General features: G+C 37.3%; 2 protein-coding genes across 11 annotated transcripts in view; one reads left to right on the top strand and one right to left on the bottom strand.

Moving 5' to 3' along the window:
* The window catches only part of CGGBP1 (CGG triplet repeat binding protein 1), a 178,995-nt gene that overhangs the window by 49,102 nt on the left and 117,401 nt on the right, over nt 1–12,492 (bottom strand). The window lies entirely within an intron of this gene.
* The window catches only part of ZNF654 (zinc finger protein 654), a 90,692-nt gene that overhangs the window by 14,085 nt on the left and 64,115 nt on the right, over nt 1–12,492 (top strand). The gene's annotated exons all lie outside the window — the stretch shown is intronic.

The raw sequence follows: 12,492 nt of genomic DNA, 5'->3' as shown, positions 1-12,492 counted from the left end.
TCTCCTAGAGCTTGCTCAAACTCATGTCCATTGAGTCAGTGATGCCATCCAACCATCTTGTCCTCTCTCGTCCCCTTCTCCTCCTGCCTTCAATCTTTCCCATCATCAGGGTCTTTTCTAATAAGTCAGCTCTTGGCATCAGGTGGCCAAAGTATTGGAGCTTCAGCTTCAGCATAGTCCTTCCAATGAATATTCAGATTGATTTCTTTTAGGATTGACTGGTTCAATCTACTTTAACTGTTCTAGACCTTGCATGATTTGTTCTACCTCACTGGCAGTGTAAACATTCCTTTTTGTCACATTCCTTTTAGCAGTGATTGTTGTTATTTAGTCACTAAGTTGTGTCTGACTTTTTGTGACCCCATGAACTGTAGCCCTCCAGGCTCCTCTGTCCATGGGATTCTCCAGGCAGGAATACTGGAGTGGGTTGCCAGTTCTTCCTCCAGGGGATATTCCTGATCCAGGGCCGTCTCCTGCGTTGGCAGGCAGATTCTTTACTTCTGAGCTACCAGGAAAGTCCTTCAGCAATGATAGGATATGCCATTTCATATAAACATAGTTGGTTTCTATTTTTGTCTATATTTTAGCCTGTTCTTAAGTTGGTTCCTTTTTTCTTTCCCTTTCTGTTTGCTTTTGGGCTTAGGTTTTATTATTCTTCAGTTATCTCTTATCTTCAGTAAGATCTCCTATAATATCAGAGATGAAAGTCAAGGAATTTGGAATTTACTGAAAAGCATTCACTATGAAACAGATTTTGCCCATTCTTATCTCCAAGATATAAGGAAATCTTACCAGCTCAACATCAAACCAAGGTTTAACCTCTTATTTTGCTTTTCTTCAGTTTTGCTTTTCCTGTCCATTCCCTGAGGCCTAACTTTGAGTTCCTGGGGCATTTTTCTTTGTGACACTGTGCCATATCATACATGGCCTCCTATGCTACTGCTGCTGCTAAGTCACCTCAGTCGTGTCCGACTCTGTGCGACCCCATAGATGGCAGCCCAGCAGGCTCCGCCGTCCCTGGGATTCTCCAGGCAAGAACACTGGAGTGGGTTGCCATTTCCTTCTCCAATGCATGAAAGTGAAAAGTGAAAGTGAAGTCGCTCAGTTGTGTCCGACTCTTAGCGACCCCGTGGACTGCAGCCTACCAGGCTCCTCCATCCATGGGATTTTCCAGGCAAGAGTACTGGAGTGGGGTGCCATTGCCTTCTCCGACATTGCCTCCTATAATAACTAGTAATTTGAAATGCATCTGAAATGCTTCAGGTATTCAATGATAGTCTCTCAGGTTTTTTTTTTTTATCCTTTCACATCTGTACAGATTTTATGTTACTGAATAGCAGTCTCAGTCTTCATGGTGTGTGGTTTTTACACTTACTGTTATTATGTATTTTCTATCTATTTCTTTAAAATACTGTTTTACCATAGTTTGATTTCCATTCTGATTCACTGCAACTTCCATGCTTCAGTTTACCTCCTATTCCTCTGTTAGATACCTTTGGAATCAGTCACTCTTCCTTTCTGATGAGTAACAGCTAAATACATTTCCCCCCCAATTCCATCTTTAAGAATGCATAGTTCTGGTATATATCAGTGTATTTTCATTTTCTTTCTTCGTATCTAACTAGTTTAGCTTCTGAGATTGAATTCATTCTTAAGAAAGTCCCGCTTTTCTTCCATCTTAACATGACCTCCTTTTATTTTTTTTTTAAACTCTTTCACTGTTATTTTGATTGAAAGTTAGTCATCTTTTAAAAACAAATTTAGTTCTTCTTGAGACTAAGCATACCTGGTACCTAAAGTTAGTTTTTGAGACATAGGCCTTTTAAATTTCTGCTTTGGATGTGTAGTAATTCCATTGAGTTTTTCTTCTGCCTCAGTCTAGGAAAGTGATTTATGCCCTAAATAATCATTAAGTTTGACCTTTCTTTATCTCTGCACTTAATAGAATCCTCTGGACATCTTCATTGAACTCAAATAAAATCTTGATAACTATAGCTTTGATTAAGTTCATGTACATATCATTCTCAGAAGTTACTAGAGATCATATTATGACAGTGACTCTAGAAGCCTTTGGGCAAGTCACATGAATATAAGAGCTCTTCTCTGAGAACAAAATTAACAGGGATCAAAATAAGTCAGCTCATCTAAGACAAATATTAATAACTTAAAGTCTAGACATTCACACACACTAGTGTTCTAAGACCCATATGGAACTTAACTGGCTTTTCAGTTTAATTCTTTGGCTTGTGGACTTTGTTGAGAAACCAGACAGAAGGAACAAAAAAAGATTTCCACCTACTAGTATCTAAAAAACCTGTATGACTAAAAGACATTTAAAAGATTCAAAATATAATTATTGCCTCAACAACACCTGCAATTCCATCATGCCAGGTCATGCTAATTTTTTTAAATTGTAGTATAGTTGACTTACAGTAGTTTGTGATAGTTTCAGATGTGCAGCATAATGATTCAATATTTCAGCAGATTATATTCCATTATAGGTTATTACAAGATAATGGGTATAAGCATAATTCCTTACGCTTATGTATATTCTGTTGATTATCTCTTATATATAGTAGTTTGTATCTGTTAATCACACACCCCTAATTTGCCCATCCTGCTTTCCTTCTCCCATTTGGTGTCTACAAGTTGGTTTTCTATATCTGTGAGTCTGTGTTTTGCATAAACATTCATTTGTATTATTTTTTAGATTCCTCATATAGTATTTGGAATACTATCATATAGTATTTGGCTTTCCCTGATATATTTCACTAACCTTAATATTTTCTAGGTCCATCCACATTGCTGCGGATGGCAGTATTTTTTAAAATTTTTTTGTGGCTGGATAATATTGCATTGTGTATATATGTTTCATCTTAATTTGGTCATTTGTGATGGGCACTTGGGTTGCTTTCATATCTTAGTTACTGTAAATAGTGCTGCTTGATATTGGGGTGCATGTATCTTTTCAAATTAAAGTTTTTTTTTTCCTTCCCAGATACATACCCAGGAGTGGAATTGCTAGATCATATGGTAATATGGTATTCTTAGTTTTAGTTTTTCAAAGAACCTCCATACTGTTTTTCACGTTGGCTACACCAATTTACGTTTTCACCAAGAGTGTAGAAGAGTTTCCCTTTCTCCATATCCTCTCCAACATTTATTACCTGTAGACTTTTTGATGATAGCCATTCTGACACATGTGAGTTGATACCTCATTGTGGTTTCGATTTGCATTTCTCCTCTAATTATTGAGCATCTTTTCATGTGCCTGTTAGCCATCTGTATATCTTAGGAAAAATGTCTATTCAGGTCTTCTGATCATTTTGTGATTGGATTTTTTTTTTAATTGAGTTGTATGAGCAGTTGGTAGATTTTGCACACCCCTTGTTGGTCACATAATTTGCATTTATTTTCTCCAGTTCTGTAGGTTTTTTCCTTTTGTTTATGGTTTCCTTTGCTGTGCAAAAGCTTTTAAAAAAGTTTAGGTCTCATCTGTTTATTTTTGCTTTTATTTCTTTTGCCTTAGTGGCCATGCCAAATTGAAGTCAGATGCAGGGTTCTGCTTAGCCCATGCTAGTTAAGACTTTATCATGTACACACACATCTGTGGATATCACCAGATGCAGGCAAATGAAGAGTTCTGTTCACTCCACATGTTAATTTGATATTCATATACATTTCCACATATTTTGTTGGAGTTCCCTTGTTTTAATGTTTACACAGGGGGTTTTATGCCAATTTTAATGTTTATACAGGGAGCATTTAGTAGATTGCTTTCCCTAGTGAGTTTGGAATCAAATGAAAAATTGACAGGTACCAAAATCTATTAATATCTATTCAGGCATGAAGTTATTTTATTTGTATTGCTGTATCTAGGATATACTTTATTTGTCAATGAATATTGAACAAAATAGTTGAAACTCAGCAATAGCTTTTGAATAGGTTTTATTTGTGAGTGACTTATCTGCTTGCTAATAATAGTAAAATTTGTTGTAATTTTACATCTGGAAACAGTTAACCAGTTCATACTGATGTATTGAAATAGTCAGCAGAGTAAGCTTAAGCTTGCTTGGTGTTTTTTGAAACAAAGTGTACTGGTAATAATAGCTGTTTGTTATGTGCCCAGAATTATCCTGGATTTTGACATATTACCTTAGTTCTTCAATAACTCTGTGATTAATATTAAATTCATTTTACTGGAAACCTAGATTGAGAAGGTTAATAACTTTGCTAACGTTACCCAGCTAATAAATGACAAAGCCCAGTCTGTCTTGATTCCAAAACCTGTATTCTTCCCACAGTGCTGGCAATCTACCTGCTTTATTTTTCTATCTGACTCTACAAATGGCAAGAGTAAATCTTGGTGTGTAGTTAGGTAATAAGGTAAGGAAAGTAAATGTATTTATATTATAAAATAGCATCCACAAAATAAGTGAGAACATTGAAATATGAGGGGAAAGTTTGGAACAAAATATTTTGTTTTTAAACCTAAAAACTGAACTAATTTTATACTTATAGAAAAGAATATACTTATTAAGCTCAGGAAAGTAACATTGTGTAATATCCAGTAAATTACAGACCTTATTAGAAAGTTACCAGTTTTCCCATCATTGCTCTTTTTTTTCTTTGTTTCAGGATATTATTTCTGATCTCGCATTGTGTTTAGTTATTAGTGTCTTCCACTCTCTAGCAGTTCTTCAGTTTTTCCTTTCATGACCTTTGCATGTTTGAAGAGCACTGGTCAGGTTTTTTTTTTTTTGGTAAAATATCCTATAGTTTGGGTTTGTTTGAGGACTTCTTATAATTAGAATGAGGTTTTTGCATTTTGGGCAAAATTACCACAAAAATGCTTTTGTCTTGGGGCATCATATTAAGAGGTTTATGATAGTATGCTTTACTAGTTATTGGTGCTGTTTACCTTGATAGCTTGGTTAAGTTTGTGTCTGTGAGGTTTCTCCACTCAAAGATACTATCTTTCTGTTTTCAGTTGATAGCTGTCTTGTGGGAATTGCTTTAAGATGGCAAGTCTTGCAACTCCTCAAATTTTTCACCCACTAATAATAGCATAGATTCGTGGTTCTTTTCTGCAACATTCACTGCTGTGTATAGTATTTGCCCAATGGTGATTCTCTGTTTCTCTCTTTTCATTGATATGTATTAATTGGTATTCTGCTGTGAGTAAAAGCAGTCTCATCTCTAACATTTATTGATTAATTAGATTATTTCTCTCAGTAGAGACTCATGGATACCATCATTTATTTTGTTGCTCAAATTGTTCTAGTTTTAACTGCTCGGAGCGCCTTCAGGTTGGCTCCCATGTTCTTATATTCCATCACTGTTTCAGCATTTCATTACTTTCTGGCAGCACAAAGTTTTCGAGTCTTATCTTGATATTTTCCCGGTTCCATCCCTGCTGGAGGAAGGCTTGAGCACCCCAAGTTCCTTGTGCCTGAGGAGACCCAAGGATATTGGAGAAGAGTGTTTAGAAACCAAGATTTGGGTCCTAAGTGTGTATACTGCTACCGAGGTGTCATTGCTCTTAGGCCCTCTCAATGGACAGAGTTAGGAAATATATATATAAGCTGTATTATAAATGAATAACCTAATGATACTGAAAGGGATGGGGAAAAGACTAACAATATTTGTTACAATGTTTATTTTAGGTATTTAGAAGATTAACAGAATTATTCAGTGCATAGATTGGGATGTATTACAGCCATTTTTTGAAGCTCTTAGAATGATTATGATGTATCTTAATCACATGACAGTACTAACTGCTAAAAGATCATGGCCATGGTATGTTAGATTTAAAAAGTGGGTGGATTCACTGTAAACAAGAATGAAATTAACATTAGTGAACAGCTCTGTTGACACCTGTGAAATGTTTGAAATAATGTTGATGACAGTGGGAGGTTTCAGGTAGTAGAGTGACATGGATGCGAATGGCCAGCTAATAGAAGTAAAGTCATCCTGAATAACTGTGTTAATGATCTCAGTCTGTTATAACCTGGATTTAGATATCAGGATTGTTTCCTTAGTGACAAACTAGTGTTTGGCAGTCTTCACTGTTTTGTTAGAAATAAGGAGAACTCAGTTAAGAAACATAATCTTATTTTAGTTGATCACCTTATATGATATTTTAGGTGTTCTTAAACTGATGCATTTGTGTTATTTTTATACATTTGTATGTTAGGCAGCCCTGGCTGCCATAACAAAATATCCTATTTCTAGATACAGTCACACTGGGGTTAAGACATCATTCAATACATGAACTTTAGGGGAACACATTTCAGTCTGTAGTAATTTGGATGATGTATTTTAATGTTCGTAAATAAAGCATGTAATTCTCTATACAGCAGTTCTATCTAGAGGAACAGTAGAAACTGCTACTTACTAGAACACCAAAGAAAATGACAAACACAGTAAGGCGTGTTCCTCCCTGCATGGTGGCCGGGTAGAGGACCTTCATACTATGACGTCATGGGACCATGTCCCATTAGTAGAGTGCTTACTGATAAGTTATAGTGCAGGAGAAACATTTCAAAGTAAAAAGACAATGTAATGTAAAGTTTTATATATTTTAAGGAAAATATTTAAAAAAAGTGTTACAGTGAATGTTAAAGTGCAATATTAGTATCTGGCATGACATTAAACAGTGTAAGAAGATTCAGTCAGTCCTCCATATCTGTGAGTTCCACATCTGTGGATTCAACCAACTATGTATTAAAAATACTTGGAAAAAGACCCAGAAAGTTCCAAAACACAAAACTTGAAATTGCTGTGTGCTTGCAACTATTTACATAGTACTTACACTGTTTTACGTATTATAAGTAATTTCAGAGATGATATGCAAATACACTTTTATATAAAGGACTTGAGCATCTGTAAATTTTGGTATGGGGTGGGCGATCCTGTCATCTGAGTTAAATTCACCCATTCCAGTCCATTTTAGTTTGATGATTCCTAAAATGCCAGTGTCACACTTGCCATCTCCTGTTTGACCACTTCCAATTTGCCTTGATTCATGGACCTAACATTCCAGGTTCCTATGCAGTATTGCTCTTTACAGTATTGGACTTTACTTCCATAACCAGTCACATCCACACCTAGGTGTTGTTTTTGCTTTGGCTCCATCTCTTCATTCTTTCTGGAGTTACTTCTCCACTGATCTCCAGTAGCAAACTGGGCACCTACCGACCCGGGGAGTACATCTTTCAGTGTCCTATCTTTTTGCCTTTTCATACTGTTCATGGGGTTCTCAAGGCAAGAATACTGAAGTGGTTTGCCATTCTCTTCTCCAGTGGACTATGTTTTGTCAGAACTTTCCACCATAACCTGTCTGTTTTCGGTGGCCCTACACGCCAGTTCATCATAGGGGACTTGAATGAAAAAGTAGGAAGTAAAGAGATACCTGGAGTAATAGGCAAATTTGGCCTTGGAGTACAAAACGAAGCAGGTCAAAGGCTAACAAGACTTTTGCCAAGAGAATGCACTGGTCATAGCAAACACCCTCTTCCAACAACACAAGAGAAGACTCTACACATGGACATCACCAGATAGTCAATACCGAAATCAGATTGATTATATTCTTTGCAGCCAAAGATAGAGAAACTCTAAACAGTCAGCAAAAACAAGACCAGGAGCTGATTGTGGCTCAGATTATGAACTCCTTATTGCCAAATTCAGACTTAAATTGAAGAAAGTAGGGAAAACCACTAGACCATTCAGGTATGACCTAAATCAAATCCCTTATGATTATACAGTGAAAGTGAAAAATCTATTCAAGGGACTAGATCTGATAACAGAGTGCTTGAAGAACTGTGGATGGAGGTTTGTTACATTGTACAGAAGGCAGTGATCAAGACCATCCGCAAGAAAAAGAAATGCAAAAAGGCAAAATTGTTGTCTGAGGTGGCCTTACAAATAGCTGAGGAAAAAAAAGATGCAAAAGGCAAAGGAGAAAAGAAAAGATATACCCATTTGAATGCAGAGTTCCAAAGACTAGCAAGGAGAGATAAGAAAGCCTTCCTTGGTGATCAATGCAAAGAAATAAAGGAAAACAATAGAATGGGAAAGACTAGAGATCTCTTCAAGAAAATTAGAGATACCAAGGGAACATTTCATGCAAAGATGGGCTCAATAAAGGACAGAAATGGTATGGACCTAACAGAAGCAGAAGATATTAAGAAAAGATGGCAAGAATACACAGAAGAACTATACAAAAAACATCTTCATGACTCAGATAATCACAATGGTGTGATCACTCACATAGAGCCAGACATCCTGGAATGCAAAGTGAAATGGACCTTAGGAAGCATCACTACAAACAAAGCTAGTGGAGGTGATAGAATTCCAGTTGAGCTATTTCAAATCTTAAAAGATGATGCTATGAAAGTGCTGCACTCAGTATGCCAGCAAATTTGGAAAACTCAGCAATGACTACAGGACTGGAAAAGGTCAGTTTTCATTCCAATCCCAAAGAAAGGAAATGCCAAAGAATGTTCATACTACCACACAACTGCACTCATCTCACACGCTAGGAAAATAATGCTCAAAATTCTCCAAGCCAGGCTTCAACAGTATGTGAACCATGAACTTCTAGATGTTCAAACTGGATTTAGAAAAGGCAAAGGAAGCACAGATCAAATTACCAACATCCGTTGGATCATCGAAAGAGCAAGAGAGTTCCAGAAAAACATCTACTTCTGGTTTATTGACTACACCAAAGCCTTAGACTGTGTGGATCACACCAAACTGTGGAAAATTCTGAAAGAGATGGGAACACCAGACCATCTGACCTACCTCCTGAGAAATCTCTATGCAGGTCAAGAAGCAACAGTTAGAACTGGACTTGGAACAACAGACCGGTTCCAAATCAGGAAAGGAGTAGGTCAAGGCTATATATTGTCACCCTGCTTATGTAACTTATATGCAGAGTAAATCATGAGAAATGCTGCACTGGATGAAGCACAAGCTGGAATCATGAAAGTGAAAGAGGAGAGTGAAAAAGTTGGCTTAAAGCTCAACGTTCAGAAAACTAGTATCAAGGCTTCTGGTCCCATCATTACATGGCAAATAGATGGGGAAACAATGGAAACAGTGAGAGACTTTATATTTTTGGGCTCCAAAATCAGTGCAGATGGTGACTGCAGCCATGAAATTAAAAGCCGCTTGCTCCTTGGAAGAAACGTTATGACCAATCTAGATAGCATATTAAACAGCTGCTAAGTCGCTTCAGTCATGTCCGACTCTGTGCGACCCCATAGACGGCAGCCCACCAGGCTCCCCAGTCCCCGGCATTCTCCAGGCAAGAACACTGGAGTGGGTTGCCATTTCCTTCTCCAACGCGTGCAAGTGAAAAGTGAAAGTGAAGTCGCTCAGTCGTGTCCAACTCTTAGCGACCCCATGGACTGCAGCCCGCCAGGCTCCTCCATCCATGGGATTTTCCAGGCAAGAGTACTGGAGTGGGTTGCCATTGCCTTCTCCATTAAACAACAGAGCCATTAATTTGCCAACAAAGGTCCATCTAGTCAAAGCTATGGTTTTTCCAGTAATCTATATGGATGTGAGAGATAAAGAAAGCTGAGTGCCGAAGAATTGACGCTTTTGAATTGTGGTGTTAGAGAAAACTCTTGAGAGGAGATCAAACCAGTCCATCCTAAAGGAAATCAGTCCTGAATTTTCATTCGAAGGACTGATGCTGAAGCTGAAACTCCAATACTTTGACCACCTGATGGGAAGAGCTGACTCACTGGAAAAGACCCTGATGCCGGGAAAGATTGAAGGCAGGAGGAGAAGGGGACAACAGAGGATGAGATGGTTGGAAGGCACTGCCAACTTGATGAACATGAGTTGATGATGGAAAGGGAAACCTTGCATGCTGCAGTCCATGCGGTCGCAAAGAGTCAGACACGACTGAGTGACTGAACTGAACAGGGTGATCCTATAAACAATCATCTGCAGATACTGAGGGCCAACTGCTTGTAAATTTCAACTAGTTTTATTTATTTTCCTTCATGGGTAGTATGGGAAGCCTATTGGAGGTACAGCACGCAAGTACTTTTACTATTTTGGGTTCAGATAGATCAGGTTGGGTATTACTAGCTGAATCTTGGTGAATAAGGGAAGCTACAATGATTATAGAACCTGAAAAAATAGAAAAGTTCTCTTCTAAGGAGATAAATCCAGCCCATAAATAGAAAGTGAATAAGGTTCTAAGTAGAAATGTATTAGGGCAAACTAAAGATAGAAAAATGTGAGTTTGTTAGGTACCTATTTTTAATGTGGCACCAGAGAGGTTTTATTTGGGCCAAAAAGGCAATAAAGTTGGTCAGATGCTTCAGTGAAGAGAAAATTTAAATCCAGGAAACCACCGTTTATCTAACATTCTTCTTCTTCTTCTTTTTTTTGCCTATGGTGGTTTGGAAAAATCTGTCCTACTTGGGATTATCACAGTTAGTAGTAGTTTTTAATTCCCAGGTTAAAAAGTACTAGATAATAGAAGGGAGATACAAGTTCACAGAGCTGATGCTCTCTAGCTTTTTCTAGCTTTCTTCTTTATCCATACATGTTCCTAGAAACATTGGAGACATACTAGCCACCTGGCGTTACAATTTGGCATTGTCAAAGAACTGTGAAAAGTCAGGGATTCTATCTAAGGTAGACTGCCACAGTTTCACAAACGCTGGCCAAAGACATCAAACTCCTGGGTCAGAGATAGCAGACTCTGTTGCTTATAGCACAACAAACAACATGAGCTTCAAGTTCACGGTTGTTCTCTTTGCTTCTCAAGTATCACAAAGGTGATGTGAATGGTCCAGGTGAATCCTGCACTCATAGTAAGTTTATATCACAGCTTAGGAACCCCAAACTTAGGGACTCCTAATCTTAAATCCTATGGATAGAAGAGCCTGGTGGGCTACAGTCCACAGAGTCGCAGAAGAGTGTGACACGACTTAGTAACTAAACAACAACAAACAACAGCAATATTTTATGATGGTGGGCAAGCATATCTGCCTGACCTTTGCTCCAGAGAGAGCCATTGCTTTGAAGAGAGACATCATTTCTGTATTTCAAGGCTGTTGCCTATAAACATCTTTGAAAGGATGAAGGCAGTCTGGGTCTCTTTTAACTGGAAATACAAGGACCCATGGAAAATTACCTCTAACAGGAAGTGATTAGTATGAAAAGTCCTTGAGCTCTAAATGTTCTTGGCTTTTCTACTCTTCTCTAGTTTTACCAGCTTTAAATCAGGAGTTGGCAAGCTTTTTTTGTAAAGGGGCAGATATTAAATATTTTAGACTTTGTTAGCCATATGATTTCATCATAACAACTCAACCTGTTATAGTAGGAAAGCAGCCATAGATTATATAATATGTAAATGGCTAAACCTGGTTATGTTGCATTAAGACTTTATGGAAATTGAAATTTGAATTTCATGTAATTTTCATGCATCACAAATTTTTTTTCAACCATTTGAAAACGTAATGCCCATTCTTAGACTGTAGGTCATACAAAGATGGTGGTAGGCTGACTTTGACCTACATGCCATAGTTTGTCAACCGGTTTTATAAGATGAATTTCTAGAATGTGATAGTTTGAATACAGTAGTCTTGCATATGAGAGATCATAATTAACATTTTATAGCAATTGATAGTTCTAAATTGTTGTCTCATAAATTGTTCCCAGTTTAGCCTCAAAGTAAATCTGCAAGATAAGCATTGTTATTTTCATGTTATGGTGAGGAAACTAATGCATAAAGAAGGTAGATGACATACCCAAATTCATAAAACTAGTTAAATGACAGAGCCAAGACTGATTTTATTCTGTAATCTTTTCCCCATAATATGGTACAGTTTATGAAAGAGTATCATACCACTGTATCTTTAATACTCATTTGTTGCCAGAGTGTTTAGTTCAGTCTTATATAAATTATAATGATAATAATGGATGCTTAATTCTAACAATGGATGCTTAATTCTAACTTTATTTATTACTATCTTCTGCTGTCTAGCTATTTTAATATTTGATAATTGGTACTTTGGAAAAATAACTAGATATAGGATGTGAAAGCATTTATTACAACATTTGGTAAAGATTTGGCAGTTGAACCATATGGTCTTTTATATACTATAATTTTTTCCCACATTTTCAGGTAATAGTTCATTTTATTTTCAGATGTATACAACGGAACTAAACAATAAAGAGGAACTTCACTGGTGACTCAGCGGTAAAGAATCCACCTGCCAATGCAGGAGATGTGGGTTCGAAGATCCCCTGGAGAGGGAAATGGCAACCCACTCCAGTATTCTTGCCTGGGAAATCCCATGGACATAGAAGCCTGATGGGTTACAGTCTATGGGGTCACAAAAGAGTGGACATAACTTAGCAACTAAACAACAACAAACAATAAAGAATTTTTTTTCCCTCCTAAATCATTTGTGTTCATGCTGAACTAATGTTTTATCTGGTAAGATTTATCCAAATTCA

Source organism: Giraffa tippelskirchi, chromosome 2 (genome assembly GCF_054371585.1).
Source record: "Giraffa tippelskirchi isolate mGirTip1 chromosome 2, T2T-mGirTip1v1.2.pri, whole genome shotgun sequence".
Lineage (NCBI taxonomy): Eukaryota > Metazoa > Chordata > Mammalia > Artiodactyla > Giraffidae > Giraffa > Giraffa tippelskirchi.
Note: the sequence above shows the minus strand (reverse complement) of the source record. Positions and strands in the feature narration are given on the sequence as shown.